The sequence below is a fragment of the Anomalospiza imberbis genome, chromosome 3 (genome assembly GCF_031753505.1).
Source record: "Anomalospiza imberbis isolate Cuckoo-Finch-1a 21T00152 chromosome 3, ASM3175350v1, whole genome shotgun sequence".
In the NCBI taxonomy this organism is placed as follows: domain Eukaryota; kingdom Metazoa; phylum Chordata; class Aves; order Passeriformes; family Viduidae; genus Anomalospiza; species Anomalospiza imberbis.
In genome coordinates, this window is record NC_089683.1 from 25,590,938 (window position 1) to 25,611,923 (window position 20,986).

The 20,986-nt window shown below is 39.8% G+C and overlaps 1 protein-coding gene across 1 annotated transcript in view; it reads right to left on the bottom strand.

Moving 5' to 3' along the window:
* RAB23 (RAB23, member RAS oncogene family) overlaps window positions 1-19,126 on the bottom strand; it is a 35,409-nt gene extending 16,283 nt beyond the window's left edge. Inside the window, exon 1 of the mRNA XM_068183714.1 lies at window positions 18,855-19,126. The gene's annotated coding sequence lies outside the window, so the exon portion shown is untranslated. The remainder of the gene's footprint in view (window positions 1-18,854) is intronic.
* Between the last annotated feature and the right edge of the window lie 1,860 nt (window positions 19,127-20,986).

Consider the following 20,986-nt stretch of genomic DNA (forward strand, 5'->3'; position numbering starts at 1 on the left):
ACAGACAAATAAGTGCCAATACTTTACCTGAGTAAAAAAACATGTTAAAATAAACTCTTTGATATTTTTATATAAGGCTACAGCTCTTTCACTCCTTCCTTCCTCTTTTCTTTTCTTCTTCTGTCCCTCCCTCCTTCCCTCCCTCCTTCACTTGTGGCTGCCAGTATAAAAGTCCTTTCTGCACTCTGCCTCAGCACTTTTCCAGTGAAGATCTAATTTTCTCTGAAATTCCCTTAAAACTACTCATTAGAACACTGGAATCTGGACCTGGAGTTTGTTAATTCCTGTGAGGACAACAACTTTAAGTCACAATTAAACAGTTCTCCCCCCACGCTGTGTGGCCCGACCAAAGCACACCCCATACAGTCTTACTGCTGAGCCTCTCCTGTGGTGTGAGGATGAAGTGGCCTTGCTGGATTATGTTGTCTTGTTGGAGCTACTGGAGCAGGGACTTAAAAGCCACATGGGGGACTTTTTTTGGAAAACTGAAGCATGGATTTTTTTGGGAAATGGAGTAGAGCAAGAAGAGCTGGAGAACATATTTTGGCTGCATGGAGTTTAGTCAAATGCTTTGCCAGATAGTTGGGGTATGTATTTACTAACCCTCAAATTAATTAAGGCAAAATTATTTGGGACTAAAAGTGCAGACTGTAACAACTGACAAAATGCGAAAGTATGCAAAGTTGTTAATTGTACTATAAAAATAACACAACAACTTGTTTTCTGAGATTTTACTTAGCATTTTAATGAAGAATGGCTAAAATTTTCATGTTCCCTGTGAAGGAATCAGATATTTATAGAAAAGTAACAATTTAGTAATAGAGTAATAAATATACAGTCATGAGAGTAGTGATGAGTCTTTCCATGCCTACATAGTCATTTCTTTTGTTCTCAACATATGATGTACTATACCTTAAAATTTTATAGGCTTGTTTTAAATAACTTGTGAAAAGAGTAGCGATTATGAGTTATTTGGTTAAAGAAGTTGATTTGTACGTCCCAGTAGCTGCTTACTCCATAATGCTGTGTTTTTTTATATTTGCCTTCTAGTAACTATAGATTTCTTTGGAATGTTTGTGTTTGTATTCATACAACATGATGAGCTTGGAGGGAAATTTATGTGTATTGAAGTTGGTGTATATGTTTTATAATAAATGAATTTTCATAAGGAAATAATTTGCTGTGGGAATTAATTAATTAAAACATCATTTGGTCAAGCCTTCTCTCTGCCCAAGTAATCTGAATTGTGTTTTTACCAATATACTGGGAGGATATACAGGAGGATTAAAAGATACAAGATAAATCAGTCACAAGAGGAATGTGAACTAGATTTCAGTTTTCCAAATTATCACTCAAAGCGCTGGGCAAGTAAGCATAAAGAATTGCCAAGATGCTGCCTCATGCTTTGTGTGAGGTTGGAAGGTCACCAGATGATGACTGCTGGGGTACATGGTGCTCACTGTTCTTGTCTTACCATCCTTGGGGGCAGACAGCTCATATAACATGAGGACAAGAGTGGGCTGTGGCGTGAGAACTTAACTCTTCACCCTTTTCACCCTTGCATTATGTAAGTTTTTAGCACGTTCTCTGTTTCTTTGTCACCTAATTGGCTTTGCCTTCTGATTGTGATGCCTAGAGAGGGGCTGATCTGGAGCAGAGGCTGGACAGAGTTAAAGGAATAAAGTAGGTATTCATAAAAAGGCCTTTAAAAGATACACCTTGGGCAGTACAAGAGCTTGGCTGGGAATTTGCCCAAGATGGACCTGAGATGGATGCAACATGGACAACCAGTCACGAGTCTTCACACTTTTAGGAGTTTTGGTCTCTTTACATATTGGAGTTAATTGTCCAATTACAGCCTCAGGTTATGAAGTCCCATCCTCTCAGTTTGCTCTCTTCAATTTGCCATTGTTTATGCTTTTTGGGACGGAGGCTGTAATGGCTGTCCTTAGTTCTCAAGTTGGAAAAGGATTGTTTTGTCAACTATCCTGTGAAGAGAACTTGCAAACACTTTGTGGTGGCAAAGAGCAGGCCTGTATAAGGCCTTGCAGACTGAATCCTGACTTGGTCCGACATAGCCGTGAGAAATCTAACAGCTCTTCATGAAAACAGAAGCCTGTAACGGCAGAAAACAATTTGTTTCCCTGCAAAAGATTTCTACAGATTAGGACAGTTTTCTTGCACCTGTTTCAACAATCCCAACAGTCTCAGCAAAAGAATGAAAACAATAGCTCACAAGCAACCCTTTCTTGCATGTAGACACCGTGTCCAAGACTGACCAATTACTATGGGGTAATAGCTTGTTACTGACCAACAGGGCATAGACACGGGAGGTTTTATAAAACTCTGTATAAAGGGATGTATAAAATTAAGTCTTAGCTTTTTTCACCCCTTGAAAGACTGTGTCTCGTCTCTCTGAAATGAGGTCAACAGTGACAACACTTTATTATGAAGTTCAGAATCACACACTAAGGCAGTACAGAATCTAAAAATATGAAAGCTAAAACTTTGGGCATCATTTGTATCACCATATTCTGTATAAGGTGCCATGCCCATCACTGCCCCTTGGCTTCTAATTTGCTGTGGCTATGCTGCCCATGAAGCTGGCAGAATTATAGCTATGCAGGATGGGTTGAGGACCATTAACATCCTATAGAGTAGGGTTGATGGGTAGAGTTTGGCATCACAGACCTCATTTTTTGAATAATTTTACAGTCCCCCAAAAACACATATCACCTTGGAAGTGAAAAAAAAATATAAGCTGATAGGTAATTAGAATACAAGGTCTATGGTATTACATGCCATTATATTTTTTGATCTGCTCCCTTCTTGGTAGCGCATATTCAAAAAAAACCCTCATAAACATGTTAAGAGAGGTAGATTTAGTGAGTTCAGACCTGTCCAGCTGCCATATGACTGGAATCCAAGGTTTCCCTGGTCCAGAGTTGAGTGCTCAAAAATTTGACCTTTTTACAAAAGATCTCTGAAGGAGGTAGATTTTTTTAATCCTGCATAAATCATGACACTTTAAAATAGCAATTAGGATTAGTGCCTAAAGCCATTAAAATAGACCCATACAAGAGAAAATGTTTTAGGTACACCTTTTTCCTTGTCATTTGGGCTTGCCTGGTTCAACTATCACACTGTGACTGCTGCTGCCCATCTGGACTGGGGACTGTTGCTCTCAGTGTAGCTCTGGATCATTTAATATATAAGATTAGGCTAAAAAGTTGAAAGATGGAAGCCCAAGAGAAACCTTGGAGCACACTCAGCCCCATGCAGCTGCTTACTCACACCCTACCAGTGAGATGGGGGAGAGAATCAGAAAAGCAAAAGTGAAAAAACTCATGAGTTGGAATAAAGCAGGTTTAACAGGGAAAGCAAAAGCCACACACATAAGCAAACCAAAACAGGGAATTTATTGATCACTTCCCATGGACAGGCAGGTGTTCAGTCATCTCCAGGAAAGCATGTGTGACTTGGGAAGACAGATGCCATGACCCTGAATGTCCCCCCTTCCTCCTTCTTCCCCCAGCTTTATATGCCATGGGCAGTGAGGGAAGACAAGCACACAATCAATATGATTGATAAGCAAGCTTCGCTTTATTCAAAGATCCTGTCAGTTTATATAGTTTTCTACAAGTAAAGGCAGCAACAAGCTCTCATTGGTTATTTCATAAAATGTCATTGTTACATGTTTCTTCTACTTGCAGTTGTAGCTGCAGCAAAGTTCTTTATCTTCCAGCTTGATACATCTCATTTCGCTAGGTACATCTTATTTCACATCCTATTCTTGTACAACTCATATCTCAAGGATATGCTGTCTTTTGCCATCTGTACATGCACAGTGTGCTGTTCCCAGGCCAGGCACAGTGCTGTTCCCAGGCCAGGCACAGTGCTGTTCCCAGGCCAGGCACAGTGTGCTGTTCCCAGGCCAGGCACAGTGTTTGGTTCTGGGATCTTAAACAGGGGATTGCTGGAACAATTGTTCCATCGACCCATGGCCCTGCTTCTGCAGCCATTCCCCAACATTATATGCTGAGCATGACACCATATGGTATGGACCATCCCTCTGGTCAGTTGGGGTCATCTGTCCCAACTGTGTTCCATCCCAGTTCCTAGCACACCTCCAGCCTCTTGGTAGCAGGGCAGTAGGAGAAGCAGAAGACACCTCGCTCTGCAAGTGCTGCTCAGCAACAGCAAAAAACATCCCTGTTATCAACCCTGAGTTCAGCAGAAATTCAAAACACAACCCCACATTAGCTACTCTGAAAAAATCTATCCCAGCCAAAACCAGAACAGAACATTACTCTAAATCCCAGGAGAGCTTACCAGGTTTTTCCAAAATGCCTGTTGGAGTCAGCTACATAACTTAAGCTTTCAAAGGAAAATAGACATTGATAAAATTGATGTCAGCTAAAATGTCCCCAAAAGTAGGAGGAAATTACTGCATAGCTGTCCCCTGCAAGGCACAGTAACCAGGCAAAGCACTGAAGCTTGCCTTGCGCAAGAAGGTCTATAGCTCCTGTCAGCAGAGTGATTGACTTTCCCTGCCAGTGGATCTGTTGAAATTGATACAGCTCATGCTTCACTACTGAGCTGCACTGTGAATCTCTGAACTCCTGCTAAATAAGCAGACCATGGCTTCAGTGGTAGCAGTAACTAATAAGTGGAAACTCACCAGTGACAGATTTTAAAACTAATTTCAGCTGAAAAAAAGTAATCCCACTCAGATATCAGTTGGGTTATAAATTGTATTTAGCCAAGCATATCCTTATTTTGCTATATTAGAGATAAGATTTCTTTATTTTGAAAAGGTGAAGGTTTGTATGTGAGGCTATTATCAGATCCAAATTCCAAGTCTATTGCTCTTAACAGTACTATTCATTTGGGGATACACTGTGCTTCCTAACTGTTTCTAAGTCCATAGGAACACAAATTTTGCTGTCAAAAAGTGAAAAGAACCTGTTATTTGAGCCCAAGTTGTATTCTAAGATCCACCCTATCATGCTAAACCCTTTCTTCTGACACAGCATCCATTTCAAAAGGTGTCTGTCCATTGGGGCCCAGCAATAAAAGTTGTGTATTTGTTCCCCCCTCCATTCCATACACTCTCACTCCCAGAATGTCCTGAGACTTGAATCTCTTAAGGATTACTTTTCAAGCTTTCCTCTTCATAGTAAGGCTAATGAAACTCATTGATTCCTAGTGGAAGATAAGAAGGGACCCAGCACTGACACATATTCCTCCAAGTGTGGCCTCACCAGTGCTGAGTAGAAGGGAAAGATTTCTGCCCCTACCTACAGCAGCATTCCTGCATCCTAGCTCAGGATAACAGTAGTCATCTTTGTGGCACAGACACATTGCTGGCTCATGATGAACCTCATGTCCACCAGGACACTGAGGTCATTTTATCCAAAGGAGCTTTCCAGCTGGGTGGCCCTAGCAGGTACAGATGCTTCTTGTTACAGAATCACAGGATGTTTTGAGTGGGAAGGGACCCACAGGATCATTGAGCCCAAGTCATAAGTGAATGGCCCATACAGCTAGTAAACTCACAACCTTGGTGTTATCAGCACCATGCTCTCACCAACTGAGCTAGTCTGAAGGGTCTGGTGCCTGGGGTTGCTCTTCCCTCGGTACAGGACTTTGCAATTCTCTTTTTTGAACTTCATGAGGTTCCTGTCATAAGAAACATTGAAATAAAATAAATTACTTATAAACAAGAAACAATTTAGATAATGAAATATTACAGATGAAGGATGTATTTATTGTATTTCTGTCTTCCTAGAAGAGAGCACCTATGCCTAAGTCATTCCTGATAGACATTTGTCTTGGTTTTAATAACCTCCAGTAAAGAAAACTTGGCAATTTCTCCCAGGAACTTATTCACCTGAGAAGGTTTTTCTTGATGTCTATCCTGAAATTTTCTTTGCAGTTATCATTGATTTTCCTTCATGATGGTTTTTGAAAATCATCAGGCACCACTCTCCCCTACCAGTCTTCCCTTTACTAAGGTAAAAACCTCACTTATTATATACTTTTGATTTTGGATATTTGTAGTTGTTGTTACACGCTCTAATTTCTGTGTATCTCTTTTAAATGTGATGACCAGTTGCAAAACTATATTTACGGCCTCCCTCACTTGTGGTCTGGGCTTTTGGTGATGATGGCTCCTACTGAAATTCCACACTCCAACCCCTCGCCTTCAAAAAAAAAAAAAAAACCCACAAAAGAAACTGAAATGCCTTGACCTGAACAGCCATGCAAAGGACTCATTGTGCTTACCAACTTATTTTACTTTAAACCTAGCAACACAAAAGACCAAGACCTGGGATTTGATTTGGAGAGGAAAATTTCAAGTTTTCTTCCTATATCTGAAAGAATATGTCTCAGCTTTGGTGGTGCATCCCTCCCCCTCCCCAGGCTGCTCTGAGACCTTAGGAATTCTTGTTTTAGGCCTCCATCTTGATTAATGACTCTTGGGTACTTAAACTCCTCTTGTGCCTATCAGAAACACTGTCTGTTCCCAGGAACTTCTGTTACCTTAGAAACTTCTGTTTTCTAACAGTTAGCCTTGGAACATTGTTTTGTCTAAACCATAGCCCAAGTGGAACAATGTTATTGTAACTGAGGAAAGTTCAGTAATTACCATCTGGGATAATTTTCAGCCAGGATGGAGATTCACAGATGATTACAGCCAAGCCTTTGGTCACCCTATAAACTGCAGTCCTGAGTGAGGCTCATTGAGTTTCCTGGGCTGCAGCATCTCCCTCTGAGTGGGATGCTTCTCAGAGCTTGCCAAATCTCAAGCTCAAGATAATTGGAGGATCATTACTGAAAGCTGATGATGAAGCCTGGACTAGTAATACCCATCCCCAATTCTTTTTATTATTTGAGGCATTTCAACAAACTTGAGGTACCTTTGTGCATAATTGTTGTGTGAATCGATGTAATTACCTTATAGCAAGTGTAGTGTGAATGTTGCCATCTCTGATTTGTAGTTAAGCTACTGCTGTGATTATTGTAAATCCTATTGTATCATTCATTGTTAAGTTAGTCAATTATTAAGGGTTGTTAAACCCTTTACATATAAGCTGTTGATCAAGTCTGAGGTGAAGTTTGGACTCAACCGCACCATCAGGAGTTTAGAAAGTAAGGGGTCAACTCTCAGCCATGTGTCTCAGTGGGAGGATCTCCCTTACCCCTTTGCCATTTTGCGACCCTCATCTCCACACAAATTGATCCTAATGCAATTTGCCTTTGTGTACTTCATCTGTGTTATAAGTAGTAGAGTGAAACTTGCCACCGAGTTTTAAGTCATGCTTTTGCAAATTTATATTACACATGATTTTACCAATACCTTTGGTAGTGATTCTTTAGGTGACCTAAGCCACTCATTCACATCAATTAACTGTGATTTCAAGCTGTGTCTATGAAATGCCATTTCTTTATAGTCCATCTGCAGAGAACTTCATACATACACTGCATAAAAGCAGGGGTAGGCATCCATATTAAATCTGTCATTTTGACTATCTCTGTACTCAGTAGAAAGAAGGAGGACTCCTAGAGAGTGATTCATCTTGGGATAGTGTAAGTTTCAAAATTACACTGGAGATCTTTTGCTCTCTGAGACCATGCTCTCTCTACAGCAAAAAATGAGGAAGGCAAGTAAATTAGGTTAAATTAGACTTAGCCTTTAGGTGGTTAAATTAGCTCAGTGAATGTAATTAGCAACAATATTCTGTTGTGGAAATTCTTGTTACTAATGCAAAAAAAAATATTAATGCAAAAAATGACCTAATGAAATATTATCCTACTAACTGCTTTTTCAGTGTAACTGAACAAAAATGCTTGTAAAAATAAAATAGACATGGCTGTGGGCTATCTACTCAATAAACTGTACACACATGTTGCAACTGGTGACCTGTGGTGAATCTGCTGAAAATATCAAGGGTCAAATAGCTGCAGTATAAGTAAATTGAATGGTAGGAACTGGCTGGTTCTACAGAGATTAAAACAGCATGTTGAAAAAGATTTGCTTCCATCAGGTATCTGCAACACAGGCCCATAAAGGTGCAATTTCTCCCAGTTTACATAGACATCACCAGTGTTTTATACAACACATAATCCATGGATCTGATTGTTCAATAAGGACTGAGGTTAAGAGTCCAGTTGGTTTCAGCAATAAGCACACATCAGTTGTTATGGGCCCTATTTTGAGTTGGATTGTTTGGGCCTGTTGTCCATAGCCCATGATCTACACAAGCATGACATGTCCAGCTAACAGGTATTAAGCAAATGCTCATTGCCTCACAAAGTCAGCTTGGATTTAATGACCTCTGAGGTTAAGGATATACTCACTGCTCAAGACATGGTACCCAAGGTTTTTGTTGCTTAGCCATCAGTCACAATGGGGAGGGCAGGCTGTCCCATGGCTTCTGGCAATGGATGCCCAGGGCTGCTGAGCTGCCACCTACCACCAGCTCCACTGACATTCATGGCACTGGTGACATGACCAAGAAGCTCCTGAATAGTCTCTGAGCTAAGGAGCCTTTCCCTCTGTTTTAATTTATGATTATATACCTTCTTGTGCCAGTGTTTTCCCTCTTGAATCCTTGAGCTGCTAATAATCCTGGCACACCATCCCTAGAATATTTATTTTCCTTGTCTCTGTATGGATTCACAACTCATTTTCTGCAGTCTGAGCAGAGGCTGTGCAGCTGTGGTGTCACAGGATCCTTGGTGCAGAGACTGCTAAAGCCCTGGGGATGGGGAAAGTATGCAGCAGAGTACAGAAAGAAAGACAGGCTTCACTAAACTACATTATTGAGGTGATGGAAGAGAGTGAATTTGGAAAGGGCATAAGATGCCATTCTTCAGGGCATAAACCAGCTAAACAGTAAACTTGGGAAGAATTTGTCCCTGTACATCAGTTCTTCCATGACTGCTTACCTTGTGGGTTTTGTGGAAAATTTTTGCAGCATCTGGAACCAATCACTGTCAAAACCAGATCACATTAAGTTAGGTGCTTGGGCGGCTCCTGTATTTGCAGCTCCTGCACTTTGTGCAGATGCAGTTATCTGTGTGGAAAGACAAGCCACCTGTGCTCTGCATTGCCCTGATGTTAGTGAGCAGACAGGGGTAGAAAGTGATTGTAGAAGATGGATCAATGCCTTCTAATCTTTTTTGTCAAGTCGTTCAGTATTTCATTTTTCAACATTACAGATGGAAAACAACCCCCTTTTCTTAATTTGTAGATGGATATCTATCTGTTCGCATATTTATGTCACATTCTTACATAACTAATGTCCTTGGTGATGGTGGCAATGAAAGAATATTGGCACTTTAATCCAATGTCCTAGCTATGGAGTAGTGCATGGTGGTCCTCTTGCTTACTTTAGATTTATTTCTGTACCAAGGCTCTGTCTCATGACTGATTATCAGTCTCCTTAGCATTGGTAGGAGTTATTTTTTATCTTTTCTATTTATTATGTTGACTTTGCCCTAAGAGGTTGTCTATCTTGCATTTGAAAAATAGACAAAACTGATTTCTCTCCTAAAACATTTTTTTGAAAGAAAACTGTGAAGAGGACAGGTTTGTGTTACTTAGAAAAAGGACTCAATCATTAAATGCTTTCTTTTATGTGTGAATTTGTAGTAGTTTAAGCTGCCTTCAAGGTAATTACAGTGATGCAAAAATGTTGCTTCTGAGAAGCCTGAATTGGGTTAACTGTGGCTCAGATCTCCCTTATTTCTCATTTTGAGAGTTTCAGAACCATTTGATACTCTCTATTTTTATGTGACTTCTCACTTTCCTCTTTGCCTCACTACAATCAGAAGATACTATTTATTATTTTCATATTAATATAATAGTAATGAAGGAAATGCCTTCATGAAAATCAGGAAATACTTTTGCTAAGAAACCTGGAAAATTCTAGGCTAACACATACAGGTGTAAGCCTAGAATAATGCTAAGGACTAAAATTCCTGTGTACTTTTCTATTTCCTTGTGCACTGCCTTCAGATCAGCAGCCTCTGTGCTATTCTGAGATAGCTGGAACATCTGAATATCTTGGATGAAACTGTTAAAAAGTTGTGGATGGGCAAATTAAGGAAATTAGGAGGATAACCTATTCAGAAGTTCTATGGAACTGATTTCTGATAGCCATAATTCTTAAGGATCGTACAATAAACTACCTTCTCTAAGACATAAAAAAGAACAGAGAAAGAAATATAATGACAAAAAGTGTTATTTTTAATCAGAAACAATGTGCTGTGATTTGCAAGATAGGCACCATATTAGCTTACCAGCATTGTCCCCATTCCACGTGACATTTTGTGGTGAAGACAGGGACTCACTATTTGAGCGGCAAATGCTGTCTGTGTAGCTGATCTCTGCTGGCTGCCTTTTCAGGCTGTTGTGAGTACAACAGCAGCAGCAGAATTTTGTTTGAGTTGGCAGCTGGTAATGGTAAATTTCAATTAATATAGATAGGTAAACATTTTGGAGATGGTGAAGATTCAACATGCCTTAAAACTGACAGCTGAAGTAGAAGAAAGAGACCTAATTGTATGTTCACCCAGGGGCAACACAGCTGAAATTATCTGTAACTTTTGAAAGCCCCCACTAAACCAAGCAGTGTCCAGGCTGTGCTCACATTTACTGTCATCTTCAGGCAGTGAGGAAGAGGAGGAACTAGGAAACAGGAATGGGGAGGAGGCTGTGTGTGAAATGGAGCAGAGGACTGTAGGCAAGCTAGGGGAAAGAAAAATTGGTGATCCATAAAAAGCCAAATTGTATGTGTTCTCCTAAATATAGAATAAATGCTGTACTTCTAATGGTGGAGGGAGTTTAGGAATTATGTGAAGTCTCAGATGCATCACGGAGGTCTTTATCCAGTGACCTGTTCCTGCAGACTGAATGGGTCACTCTGTATTCCCATGTGGAACAAAGCTACTTAGACATCCAGCTCCCTGCACCCCAGCAGACACTGCTGGCTTTATGGCTACACAGAGCTGGAATGAATAGTCTTGAAGCATTTGTGTGGAGTAATGGGGAAGAGAGGAAAGGGTAATAAGGCTCCTTACCTTTTCTCTCTTTTTAGTTTATTTAAATTCCCAAGTCAATCAAAAACCCCATAAACAGTGTTATAAATACCTGTAACAAATACAAGACATACTATCTTGTGAAGTTTGATCCCCTGAAATTTTAGGCTACTTATCTACAATTATACCTGCAAGGAATAAGCCAAAAACTGAGATAAGAAACTGGTCAACCACATCAGATTTTATTTTGAGCTGAAACTGTTTGTTTTAGATATTATACTGCTGGCAAAATTTCAACCTGAATGTAAGTGTTGCCTGAAAATGTTCTTCCAGCTGACTGTCAAAGGCTTTTTCTGTTTTAAATGAGACTCTTAGTGTTTGATAGAGTTGGGTTTTTTTTGTTTTTTTTTTTTTCCCCCACAAATTTCAATCCTGACTTTTGGTGTGGCACCTGTCGTACTATTGCTTTCATCCTGGCCTCTGTGTTGTCTGTAGTCCAAAATTGTTGTAGCATGTCTGTACTACTTTTTCTGTTTTAAATATTAATTTTTCATGAATCGTATGTAAAACATGGAAAATCCTTAATGACGTTTCAAAACTTTCATGAATTATTAAAGCATAAAGAAATTAAAATATGTAAACGATTCACAATTGGGTCTTATCCTTCAGCCTTGGCAACAAAATTAGGTAACAAATACCTCCTGTAACAGTGAGGTTCTTACTTTAATCTGTGAAGAACTTAGAAGTAACTCTTTATTAGTATAGCAAAAAAAGATAAAAATTAAAATTTTGTAAGATCTTAATTTTATAAAATCTGCTTTGAATTTAGTATTTAGTTTCACAATATTCTCTAAGGACATTTAAATGCCATTTTCCTCAAAATTTTGTATTGTCCAAAGGTTAGAACTTCAATGTTTGGGATGTTGATAAAGCAAGCCTCAAAATACAGGCCAGTAATTAAAATAATACCAACCAGGAATTGATTTGTTCTTCTTAAGTTTCAACCACTGTAAATGTGTGCAATAAGAAATAGAAAAGCTTTGCCTCCCAGGATCAGGTTACAGGTTTTTTGAAATATTAGTCACAGAACTGATTGCATATCAAACTATTTTTGATGCATTTTGATCTGTTGATGCCACACCACCTTTCAGACATGCTGGTTTGTGCATAGATGATGAATTGCTTCTCCAAGAGCATGGCTCTTGCATGCCACTGCAATACTAACAAAAAGATGATCATTTGATGCCTTTATACAAATGTTCTCAGCCAAAAATGTATCCAGTATATATAAAGTCTATTTCTTTATTTTTTTAAAAAGCCAGTTTCAGATAGTTGAAGAAATGTGAGTAACTCAGCTCTAGTCAGGCTTGAGTAGTAAGCACAGCTGGACTCCAGACACTGACTCACTCTCCAGTTACCACTACCCAGATTTTTTTCCAATAGGCTCTTTTCTGCCGATAAATCTTCCAGCTTCCCATGATGTACTCTTAGGCTGAGATCATGTCAATGTAGACAGAAACACTAAATCTATGTTTACATTCATAAGGAGAAAAATAAGGCAAGAAATCTGAAACTAACTAGCATGAATAAAAGCAAAAGAACAACTGGAAAACATACAGACAACTTTGGAAATGATTTGTACAGATTACAGTGGAAATATTTTACCTCTGTGTTTATGGGCCTGCCCACTATAAGCCCTTTGTTGCAAGCAAGAGAGGAAAGCAATTTATACTTAAGAAGGACTACCCTTGCTTAAAAGCAGCAGGACAATAGAATTTTACTTTCTAGCATGTTACAGCCAGATTATAGGGGAAAAAAATCTTTACATTTTGGTAAATATAAGAAAATGAACAGTGGTCTCTACCAACCCCAGTCTTGCCGTCGTATGTGAATAAATAATTATTGATCTGAAGGACTGTTTGCAATGTCTTGCTGCAAATTTCAGATATATGTTCCATGTTCTTATGACCACAGCATGTGAACTTTCCTAAGTTTTGGTGCAACCAGATCTCCCTTTTGCTTCAAGTTTACTCTGGAAAATTTGGATTTAACTGAAAGATGCCAAAATCCACTCTTTCCTAAACCAGATAACTTAAACCAGTTTTAATTGTATGGGTCCATAAAGTGGATGAATTCCATGACCTGTTGTATACAGGAAGTTTAAATATACTTTCTTCTGGCTATAAAGCCTAATTAAAATTAAATCATAGAGCATATTCTATTTTTTCTAATTGCGTAGTAAGTCTCTTTCTGTAGACTATGAGTAAGCACCTTATAGTCAACCTGTCATCAGTAGAGCACAATTTAAAATAGACAGTTGTTGCTGATGGAAAATGATCTGTCAAACACAAAAATAACATAGAAATTGTACTGTTGAATTTCCAGAGCTGTCTTATTTTGAAGTAGTTTTTACAGATATCCAAAGATACTAACTGCCTTCTCAGTCCTATGCAGCATGGAAAAGATAATATCCCAAAGTAAAACTCTGGCTGACAAACAGGCTAGTACAGAGTCCCAACAACCAAACCAAACAGATATATAAATTTGGTTGGTCTAGCAAAATCTCAGCCAGGCATGTTTTTCAGTTTCTTTGAAGATCAAAAATGCCAGAAGAATGTGTTCCTGATATTTTCTTTGGCTACTTAGTGAAAACTCATCAATATTCAGGCTATTACCTTTGAACTTTGAAGAGTCTGTCATAGCAAGCTTAAAAAAAGAAGTTAGCGAATCCAACTTTAGTTTACTGAGGGAGACAGAAACCTTATCAGGGAATGCAGATATTTTTATAATAGACTCAGGAAAACGCTCAATAAAAATCACCAAAGTAAAACATTATGAAGAAGGATAAATGCAATGAGAAATCAAGCTAGTCTTTTGCCTCCAACACCAATAATTTGTAAGGGGAAATGTATTTTTAATTATCTAAAATGTCATTACCCCCTCCCTCTTCCTTTTACATACGACATAACTGAATCTTCAGAAAAGGCCTTTGTCTAATGTGTTCCTTTGAATTTTGGTACTGTCAGGAGACAGCATCGGTAAGGTGTTGCTGTTGTCTACTTGGTCTATGCCTACATTTGGAAGGGCAGAATGTTGGGAGATGGGAGGTCTGCTTCCCTGGACACTGTAAACTCCTTGGATGGCAAGGCCGAGGTGGAGCTGTAATGAACAAGGTCTGCAACTGCTGAAGGCAAGTGCCTGGAGATGCAGAATAAGCATGTTAGTAAGTTTGATGCACAGTCATGAAAAGGAGTGTGGGAAGAAATAGGATTGGCTGTGGGGCCATGAGGGAGGGCAAGAAGTGAACTGTGGTGGTGTGGTCCAGGACACCAGGCTGCTGGGGTTACCACTCTGACTAGTGTTCTACTGCTGCCTGCAAATGAGCTTTGCCTGCACACATGTGGAACTGGGCTATCTGGGCAGGCAGTAACACAAGTGCTGCCAACGCAGAAGATAGCAGGGAAAGGAAATAAGGGGAAGCACTCACACATGGATGGGACCAGAGTAGAAATAAGCATCATGAGTTGTTTGGGCCCAGAAACTGTCAGAGTGGACTGAGTTGTGCCAAGTGAACTGGAATGGCAGATAAGGTGACTTAGGATCTAAAGATGGCAGTGTAACCAGCTTACTTCTGAGGACACATGTGGCTGTCTCTCTCTTTTTGAGACTGCCTGCTCTGTACTACCCTCCTACAGCTTAGGCTTTCTGAATGCCCTGTGTAGAGTTTGTAGGCTGCCATGGGTATACAAAGCAAAAACCAAGATGTCCACTGGCCTGTAGATAAATTAATGCTCTTGTCTGTTCCCTGAAAATATAATCTGTTCACTTCTGCAAGGTATTGAGATTAGTTGGCATTGGATGAGAAAGTGCAACACTCAGTATATAATTACATAGCTACCATAATTTTCACCCGTATTTAACTGTTTAATTTCATTGTGAGGGCAAAACTGCAGGCAATTAAGTGTGTAATACCATCCAGGTACCCATGTAAATTATGGGTTCATAAAAATTAAACATGTATGAAGAGAAAGTAGCCTCTATTGAAAGCATTTGTAACATTATCTGCTATATACTATCTGCTACTATACTTATAAATACCACCTAAAATATAAAGCATAATAGCTGGATTCATTTAGATACATTGTGATCCACCCTTGCTGTTTAACTGTTACCAGATTTGTTAAAAAAAAAGTTAGGTCTTCAATATATCTAATAGCACTGGTTTTTTTAAAGCATTATGTTGTTAATAGCTGTGCACCTGATAAACTTGGTTTTCTAATTGGAAATTTAAACATATTAAACCCTTGTACTTAGTGTGGCTATATTGTAGACAATTTTAATGGTTATTCAGAAGTTATTAGAATGAGTCTCAGCTTCTGAAATTTGTTATGCAAATGTGCCATGTAATTTTCAAAATAACAATGTGTGTACCAGATTTCTGCATATTCATATAGGAGAGCTGAATAAAGATTGCCAAGATACTGGTGCCAATAGTTATTTTAGCTCTGCAGTCTGAAAATAAATCAAGTTTTATCAGCAAGCCCTGAATTTTAAGGAGCATTACAGTGAGAACTGCACCAGCAGTGCTGGTGGATGGGGTTGGGGTTTTATATTCTGAGGCTATATTCTGCTTCTGGTGAAATCAGTTCAGTTTCAGACAATACCTAACAGGGAGAGACACAGCCTTGCTTGGAACTTTTCCTGATCAGTTTTACTTTCTTAGCTCAAGTTCCACAGAGTTTCAGACAAAGGAAATTACAGACCATGAAAAAAGTAACACAAAGGCAAAATACTATGAACTAAGCCAAAGTAATATATTTAGTTTACAGTAGGAAGGTGCTCAAGAATTGGCTGGTATGTTTGTTACTCATCCCCATCTCATGTCTTGCTTAGGCAACTTCCAGTTAATTGGAATTTTGCTCACATAGGGAATGTCAGTTATCTCTAACTCCTTATCCTGGTATATATTTCTAATGGGGAATAGGACCTCATATTACATGCAAGGAAGACTTTGTTCCCCTAATTTGCAAAACTACTTAAGTTTCCACTCCTGAACATCACTCATATTTGAAAGAAGACCACAAACCCCAAACCCAGAAAACAAGCAAGTAAAAAAGCCAAACTAACTTGAGGTAAACAAAGGGAAAACAATCAGCTATGCAAAAACCTAAATTTAGGCAGTCTAGATATCCTTTTGGAAGCCTGCAGGATAGCTACCTCTTTCCAAGTATTCTCAGGAAAACTCTTTAAAAGAGCTTAAAAGGTAAGTGCAGGTTTAGTGACTAGACAGAATAAATCCCACCCTGATTTTTGTTTTGGTGGGTTTCACTTGTAATAGTGGAAGTGCTCTGAGTAAGTCTAATATGAACATTTATTAGCAATTGGAATGTGGCTGGCTACTTACACTTAAGTTGGAATTTTGCAGACTGTTTTACAAAGTGTCTAAGTATTTGAACACTCAGTATGTGTCAGGACTGAACAGGACATTTTTTTGTCATCCAGTCATAGGCTTAAAACAGGAAGTCTTCCTGGCCAAGTCTGTATTACACAATACTCCTCATCAAACACCAAAAAGGCTGAGCAAAATCCTTCAACTGCAGTGGGTTTCTTTTAATTGGGACAGAATAATATTTAAAATTTTTCAGACAATAGAAGATTTTCCTTGTAAAAATAATTTAAACTTTGGAGGTTTTTTGTATTATTCTGAAGCCTGACAAATAATTCTTTATCTGATTGGAAAAAAGTTAAAAATTCTAGGTATATAGCTATATCTAGTTCTTATGTTGGATAGCAATATTTTCAGGGTTAATTAAGTTTTTCAGTTACTTACAGATTACTTGATAAGAAAGCATTCTATTCTTCTCTGTTATACAGGTAAAAATTTGATTATTCTCAGGAGAGTATTAGAAATGCAGTAAATCTTAAATGCTATGTGTAACAAAAGCATTTTTCTTACTGTAAATTAGTTTAGTGGTAATAAAAATCCAAGAAAAAACCCCATCAGTATCCCTTCAAACAGTCAGACTTTGAAAAACTTCTTTGTGTGTTTCAGAAGCTCACAATTTAAATATGATCAAGATAGACATACTAGGAAGAAGAAGAAGATCCTTATGCAGCAGATTAAATTAAGTCTAGAAATGAATTCTACTTTTTTTTGGTCCTAATTCTGGATAGTTCAAACTCTCCCCTGTCTGTTTGGAGATGAGGGAGCAGTGACTGAGCTCAAGCTGTATTTATGCTGACCAGCCTGGATGTTTGTGTTGTCTCTTTGCTGCTCCACCCAAAAAAAAGACCAAGCTCTGCTTTTCTTTTCCATGGTAGAAATTTGAATCTTTCTCCCTTTTCTTTACTCAGGCTCACATTTCTCAAATACGTGAGTGCATCTATCTTTGATACTTCAACTTCTCTCTAACATTGATTCAATGCTCAAAAGTCACCAGAGGAAGATTGACTAGGGGCAGCTCCCCCTCTTCCCCAAGCCCCAGCATGGCAAGCAAAATTATTTCAAGTTCATGGAGCATCTTGTAGGAAAATGCAAGGATAACATCCCTTTGGAAAAAGCCTAGTGCAGGGACAGGGCAGATTTTGCCTCTATATGTACCTTGAAAAATTATGCAAAGGGATCAAAAATACGATATATAACCGAAGAAAGATGCAATGAATGTATTTATTACAGCAGCCTAAACTTCTTCAGTGTGAAGAAGATGCATGCAGTGAGAGGCAGAGCTGAATGATAGACCTACCTGTCAGGATAAATTTAAGAAGATTGTGAACATACATCAAGATTTTTCTCTTCCTCTGCAATAGAGTCTTGGACACGGGATTTGTAAGCCCTGTGTAAGTGAAGCAAGAGACATTTAGAGTGTCACAAGGGAATGTGACCATTGTTACTCTCCACTTAAATAAATTAACATTGAGGGCATATTGCAGCTAAAGCAGCTCTTTGAACTTCTCTTCCCTGTATGATTCATGCTTTACTCACTTCAGAGCCTGCAGGAATTTAAAGGCCAGCCCAGAACATTTACCCTGCTATTTATAGTAAGTACAGAGGTATCTGTGCATTTTAGTCAGAAGTAAAATCCCAATATAACCTGGATGTCAAATATTTAAAGAAGTAATAAAAAACATGGAGAACTACAAAACAGAAAAAAAAAAAAAAGGAATTAGGCTGGGAATTACACAAATAGACTACAAGAAAACACTTCTGAAAAGGTCAGATCAGTAAAGGAATCGAGTTACACAAGGGAGTTAGACATTTATTTATATGTAAATAAATATTTTGAACAAACAAAAGTTAAAATTTTTTTGAGAAGATAATTTTAAGAGGTGAAAAGACCAAAAGTGCAAGATATTAATACAATATATTTGAAGACAGAATTGCATGAGAATTCAGGCTGATGATACATGCAGTAAGATTATCAATTAACAATAAGAACTGAAAGGGCACTGGAAGCAGGGAAGGGACATTTTGTGCTAATCACTGCCACCCACAGAGATCCAAACATCCCAGAGATGAGGGATGAATGGGGTTTGAAAGACAGACTACATATCAGCATCACCATATTTACCCTTTTATTAGTAGATGTAGTTAAGCAAATAGAGAACATCTGGGCTCTGGCAGATTAGCATTAGGCACTCTGCTAGCTAATATAACAAAAGTGGGAGTAGCAACTGTGCAATGATACATATTTAATGCAATAAGGATTTTGTGTGTGTGTGTTTGTGTGTCTCTGTTGACACAGGCAGGCAGCTGGAACAAGCACAAAAATACAGATAAAATACAAAGAGTAAATTTATTGCATTACCCTGCTAACTGGAAGATCCCAAGGCAACACCCTGGCAGAGACACACAAGCAGGAAGGCAGGCACTGTTAGGCTCAGTCCATCCAAATGAAAGGCAGGCATGCTGTTTGTACCAATTTTGCAAGGGTCCTGCACTTGTAGTTTACCAGCATGCTGTGATCTCCTCTGGGCTTTTTTTTATGATCTCTGACCTTTGACCCTCTCTCTCCCAAAACCAGGGAGCTTAAGCATGTCTCTGAGAGTGCCTCTAAGTCTCTCAAAACACTTAGATTATCTCTACAAGAAATGCTTCTCAAAACAGAGTATAAACAGCAATAGACATAATATACAGGCCTCCTCTCACTGTTATTCTCCAAGCCTTGACATTCCCAGCTGCAAGGTCACTTGAGTGAATCTGCAGCCCTCATCCTCCTCATTGCCATTCTTCTGCTTTTTAACCCTGTCCTCCCAACAGGGCATCAATTAAGTAGCAGAATAGTTTGGGGTATGCTGCATTGGACTGTGTTTGTGTGGGATGAGGGGGACAGCTTGACAGCTGAGCATATGGATGTTTGTTGTAAAACAATTGTGAGGTGGGTCATTACAACATCAATAATTCTCTTAAAAACTACTTCAAAATGGTAATGTTACTGTGGGAGTCATGAAAATATATTTAGAAAAAAGTAACCAAAATATAGTGCGAAATACTACCATCTCTAGGTTTCCATAGATGCATAGGTAAGAAAGCTTGAAAATGGGGGGGGAGGGGGAGGGAGGGGTTTACCCCAAGGTGATAAATTTTCACTTGTCTATTTTCTTTTCCCAAGAAAATGATTTTTGTGTGAAAGGGTAAGGTCTTGAGTTGTAAGTTCTATTTAAGTGTAGTAATATAGTAATTAAATCTAGTAATATAGATGTTAATTTTGATTCTTAATTTCTGCTGAAGTAATCTCATGTATGACTTTTTGCAATGCTGTTAGTGTCACCAGTTAACTGAATTAAAAAAAAAACCTAAACAAACAAGATATATCTTCACTTAATTGCAGACAATCTGGGGATTAATATTCATCAAGAAAAGAAAAAACCCTAGAAGTAAAATAAACAAAAGAAAACAACATATGTAGACATAGCTGCTGACCTGTCAAAACTCAGCAGCACGTGGCTCAGTAGAATTAGCGAGGGACAGCAAACTGCAAACCATGGTTTCCAAAGGTGTGGTGCTGCTTATGTGCCAAAACCTAAAACACGAGTAGAAATTAAATTAAATTAAAATGAAAAGCGTCTCTGGTTTCTGCTGTGCTCCTCAGCATTGTCGTACTTCTCCCCCTCTGGGCCAGGCTGGGTACAGCACTCCAAGCAAATGTGGGAACTGATGGAGCTCAGTGTATCAATAGTATATTTTCCCCTGGAAATCATAGAGGAGTCTTGGAGAATGAAACTTGACTTTCTGCTAAAACGTTCAGATATTGCCGTGGCAGTGGTTTGGCCCAGACAAAGAGGAGCCGCCACAGCCTGAGACAGCGCGAGCATAGAGGTGCGCACTGTGCGCACTGTGGGTGTGGCCACCTGCCCCGCAGTGGAGCGGATTTTCCCTCCTCGGCTGAGCTCAGCAGCACGCCTGGTGCGATGTGCGGGTACGGGGCACGCCTGGTGCGATGTGCGGGTAAAGGGCACGCCTGGTGCGATGTGCGGGTACAGAGCACGCCTGGTGCGATGTGCGGGTAAAGGGCACGCCTGGTGCGATGTGCGGTACAGGGCACGCCTGGTGCGATGTGCGGTACAGGGCACGCCTGACGCGATGTGCGGGTACAGGGCACGCCTGACGCGATGTGCGGTACAGGGCACGCCTGGTGCGATGTGCGGGTAAAGGGCACGCCTGGTGCGATGTGCGGGTACGGGGCACGCCTGGTGCGATGTGCGGTACAGGGCACGCCTGGTGCGATGTGCGCGTACGGGGCACGCCTGATGCGATGTGCGGGTACGGGGCACGCCTGGTGCGATGTGCGGGTACGGGGCACGCCTGGTGCGATGTGCGGGTACGGGGCACGCCTGACGCGATGTGCGGGTACGGGGCACGCCTGGTGCGATGTGCGGTACGGGGCACGCCTGGTGCGATGTGCGGCGGCTGCGGGCGGGCTCGGGGCCGCGTTTGCCG